The following is a 5000-nucleotide window of genomic DNA, read 5'->3' on the forward strand; positions in this document are numbered from 1 at the left end:
CATGTCCCCGGAGCCTCGGGCAACATCCAACGTAGGCCATCCAGTGGTGAGGTCATCAGACAAACATCGGCACCTTGGTGCCTCGGATCTCAGGGACGTTGGGCTGAAAAAGTGTCCTGTTTAGGACATCTGAAACTGTCACATTTCGGACACATGAATGTCATTTGGTAGCACATTGACCAAGTTTTTAAGCTCTTTAGGGGGAGTGATGAGCAGCCGGGGGTTATCAGAGCCTTGCCATGCCCATCGCATGCGGGACGTCGGTGCCCCCCAGGTTAGGTTCCGTGATGCTCAAGGCGATCCATCCGTGATGATCCGTGAGCCATCCGGGATACACAAACAGTATGCGAGTCCTCCCAATCCCAAAGGTAGAATTCGGACACGTTACATGTTAGTGCCAATAGCAGATGAATGCGTCCCAAAGGTAGGATTAGGATACCGTTATGTCGGTACCCAACAATGAATGAATCGTCTGTCCTCCTTTGCAACAAGAGCCCGGCACCTTTGGCCCATGTGGTAGCCTCTGCTGTCCCGGCGGCGTGTGCCATCCGTGGTCTTGGGGCCATCCAGTAGGCCCGCTGATGTGTCGACGCCAGGCGCATCGGCACCTTGGTGCATCGGATGTCTTGGGAGGTCGAGCACAAAAGCTAATTTGGGGTTAGTGCGAAGCGTCACCATAAAGTGTCCTGTTTGGACACATGAATGTCGCTTTGTTACATTGACCAAGTTTTTTAGCTCTTTAGGGGAGGTGATATTGAGGCGAAGCGAGTTGTCAGGAGCCTTTGCCCGCCCATTTCATGCCGACGTGGTGCCCCCCCCCGCATTAGGTTCCGGCGGTGCTCCGCGATCCATCCGGCGGTGCTCGGCGACCATCCGGAATATCGAAAACAAGCTACAAATTCGTCCGGTCCCTCCCAGGTCCCTCCTTTTGAATCATCGGTCCTCTCCTTTTGGAACAAGATCCTCCCACCTTGGGCCCTTGGTCGTCTTGAAGCATCAGGCACCCTTAGTAACCTAGGACGTCGATGGTGTAGGAGCATCGGCACATTGCTGCTTGGACGTCGCGAGGAGCCTTGGACGCCATCAGCAACCTAGGACGTTTGTCGTGCAGGAGCCTCAGGCACCATCGGAACCTAGGCCTTGGTCGTGCGAGAGCCTGGGGCACCATCGGAACCTGAGCCCTGGTCGTGCAGGAGCCTCAGCCATCAGCAACCTAGGCGCTTGGTCGTGCGGAGCCTCAGCACCATCAGCAACCTGGGCCCCTGGTCATGCGAGAGCCTCAGGCACCATCAGCACCTAGGCCCCTGGTCGTGCAGGAGCCTCAGGCACCATCAGCAACCCTAGGCCCTTGGTCGTGCGAGCCTCAGGACCATCGGCACCTGGGCCCTTGGTCGTGCGGAGCCTCGGCCACCATCGCACCTAGGCCCTTGGATGGCGGGCCTCGGGCACCATCGGCAACCTAGGCCCTGGTCGTGCAGGGAGCTCAAACACCGGAACCTAGGCCTTGATCGTGCAGGAACTCCAGGCACCATCGGCAACCTGAAGCCTTGATCGTGCAGGAACCTCAGGCACCATCAGGCACCTTGGTGCTTGGATGTGCAGGGCCTCAGGGCCATCAGCAACCTCGGCCCTTGGTCGTGCAGGGCCTCAGGCACCACCAGCACCTTGGTGCCTTGGATGTCTGAGGCCTCGAGCAGCATGGCACCTTGGTGCTTGGATGTGCAGGGCCTCGGACACCATCGGCAACCTATGACGTTGGGTGTGCGGGTGCCTCGAGCAGCGAGGGCACCCTGGTGGCTCGGATGTGCAGGCTAAAGAAAAAGTGTCCCCGTTTAGGACATACGAATGTTGCTGGTAGCAGATTGACGAAGTTTTTAGCTCTTTAAGGGGTAAGATCCGCTGCCCCCCGACGTAGCCCCTCCGACCCGGGTGGGGTGCGTCCACATACAGGGGTCGGATGAGTCCCTGAATGACTCACCAACGGTGGTGGGTCAATCGCCAGCGCTAGTGGCCGGGTGATGATTTTCCGGCCGAGTCAAGCCGTGCCCATAGAAATGTAATAACGACTCAAGACCAGGTTCCCTATATCGGGCAAAGATCTCTTGGGGTGGCTTGCCATTGCTATGGGCTCGAAGCTTAACCTTACATTCTCCCCGTCATGTTAAGGCCTTGTGCCTTCAAGTCGGCGACCCATCAGCGCCTTAGCCTACCAAGAGCCTTGCCTGCATTCAAGCTGCCCGTGACCCGTACCAAGTCCCTTTGACGGCAACGGCTCAGCGGGGGCGTAAGTTGAGTTTGAAGCTGGTCTTAGCTCGACCAAGTCCCAATGGGATTTTGTCCTCGTATTCTCGTGCCAAGCGTTTGTGGTGTGCCCTCGTTTCATTGTTCCTTCCGCTCCCCTACCAATACATTGGTTGGGTGGGTTGTTAGCCGGTGTGCGTGGGTGCTACCACTAGTACGCAATGGGCATATGAGTGGTGTTTTGGTTGTGTGTATTGGCGGCTCCATGCTACCGCATCGAACTGTCGAGCCACACTCCTCTTCGTGCTCCTTGTTCTAATGAACCTAGGGGATGCGATCAGGATCTGTGTTGCGTACCTAAGCGGATGGAATTATTGATGTGTGCCGTCCTTCTCCATCTCGTGCCCTTTGGGTGCGTGGTGGACCACAATCGTGCCCTGTTTCCAGGTGTGCCTTAAATCAGTGTGGCCTCGTCGGTGTACTGGTGCTCGTTCGTGCTTTCGGATGCGGAAAATATTTTTGAGAGTAGGGTTTAGGCCCTTGTCTCTCGATGCCTGCATTTTGTCTCTTGACACGGACGATGCTCGTGCTCTGTTATGGCCTCTTCGTTGCTCACGCGGCATGTTGAGAGCCATGCAGTGTCGACGTCGCGGAGGAATACTACCTGGTTGATCCTGCCAGTAGTCATATGCTTGTCTCAAAGATTAAGCCATGCATGTGTAAGTATGAACAAATTCAGACTGAAGCTGCGAATGGCTCATTAAATCATTATAGTTTGTTTGATGGTATTTGCTACTCGGATAACCGTAATTCTGAAACTAATACGTGCAACAAACCCCGACTTCTGGAAGGATGCATTTATTAGATAAAGGTCGACGGGCTTTGCCATTGCTCTGATGATTCATGATAACTCGACGGATCGCACGGCCTTTGTGCCGGCGACGCATCATTCAAATTTCTGCCTATCAACTTTCGATGGTAGGATAGTGGCCTACTATAGGTGGTGACGGGTGACGGAGGTGGGGTTCGATTGGGAGAGGAGCACGAGAAACGCTACCACATCCAAGAGGCAGCAGGCGCGCAAATTACCCAATCCTGACACGAGAGGTAGTGACAATAAATAACAATACCGGGCTCTATGAGTGGTAATTGGAATAAGTACAATCTAAATCCACTTGAGGATCCATTGGAGGGCAAATGCGGTGCCAGCAACCGCGGTAATTCCAGCTCAATAGCGTATATTTAAGTTGTTGCAGTTAAAAAGCTCGTAGTTGGACTTGAGGGTGGGTCAGCCGGTCCGCCTCACGGTGAGCACCGGTGCTCGTCCCTACTGCCGGCGATGCGCTCCTGGCCTTAATTAGCCGGGTCGTTCCTCCAGCGCTATTACTTTGAAGAAATTAGAGTGCTCAGCAGGCCTGCAGCATATACATTAGCAGGATAACATCGCAGGATTTCGATCCTATTGTGTTTGGCCTTCGGGATCAGGTAATGATTAACAGGGACAGTCAGGGGCATTCGTATTTCATAGTCGGTGAAATTCTTGGATTTATGAAGGCGAACAACTGCGAAAGCATTTGCCAGATATTTCATTAATCAAGAACGAAAGTTGGGGGCTCGAACGATCGGATACAATCTAGTCTCAACCATAAACGATGCCGACCAGGATCGGCGGATGTTAACACAGGACTCCGCCGGCACCTTATGAAAATCAAAGTCTTTGGGTTCCAGGGAGTATGGTCGCAAGGCTGAAACTTAAAGGAATTGACGGAAGGGCACCACCAGGAGTGGGCCTGCGGCAATTGACTCAACACGGGAAACTTACCAGGTCAGACATAGTAAGTTGATGAGACTGAGCTCTTTCTTGATTCTATGGGTGGTGGTGCATGGCCGTTCTTAGTTGGTGGAGCGATTTGTCTGGTTAATTCCGTTAACGAACGGGACCTCAGCCTGCTAACTAGCTACACGGGGTGATCCTTCGTGGCTAACTATGGAGGGACTATGGCCTTTTAGGCACGGAAGTGAGGCAATAACAGGTCTGTGATGCCCTTAGATGTTACGGGCCGCACGCGCTTCTGCGATGTATTCAACGAGTCTATAGCCTGGCCCGGCGAGCCCGGGTAATCTTGAAATTTCATCGTGATGGGGATAGATCATTGCAATTGTTGGTCTTCAACGAGGAATTCCTAGTAAGCGCGAGTCATCAGCTCGCGTTGACTACGTCCACTGCCCTTTACACCGCCCGTCGCTCCTACCGATTGAATGGTCCGGTGAAGTGTTCGGATCGCGGCGACGTGGGCGGTTCGCTGCCCGACGTCGCGGAGAATCCCGAACCTTATCATTTAGAGGAAGGAGAAGTCGTAACAAGGTTCCGTGGTGACCTGCGGAAGGATCGTGTCGAAACACCTGGCAGAACGACCCGTGAACGCGTTGTATACAACATCGGAGGTGGTGTGGGTGCATCGTTTTGTCCACCCCGCGTGTCAGGCGGCTGGTCTTGTCATCCCTTTTGCCCATTGGGTGGGGTGAGATGTCAGGATCACTTCTTCGATGCAAAACGAACAAACCCGGCGCGAATCGCGCCAAGGAATCGAAATGAAAAAGGACACATCTCTTGTCGCCGCACCGTTCGCGGTGTCGATTAGCCGATGATGTTGTTCTTTTGTCATAAATTATAGAACGACTCTCGGCAACGGATATCTCGTCTCGCATCGATGAAGAACGTGGCGAAATGCGATGCTGGTGTGGTGCAGAATCCGTGA

At 53.9% G+C, this 5000-nt stretch overlaps 1 pseudogene; it reads left to right on the forward strand.

Moving 5' to 3' along the window:
- The first annotated feature begins 4919 nt into the window (after nucleotides 1–4919).
- Nucleotides 4920–5000, forward strand: part of LOC128289011 (5.8S ribosomal RNA) — a 148-nt pseudogene continuing 67 nt past the window's right edge.

This window comes from Gossypium arboreum, unplaced genomic scaffold, assembly GCF_025698485.1.
Source record: "Gossypium arboreum isolate Shixiya-1 unplaced genomic scaffold, ASM2569848v2 Contig00381, whole genome shotgun sequence".
Lineage (NCBI taxonomy): Eukaryota > Viridiplantae > Streptophyta > Magnoliopsida > Malvales > Malvaceae > Gossypium > Gossypium arboreum.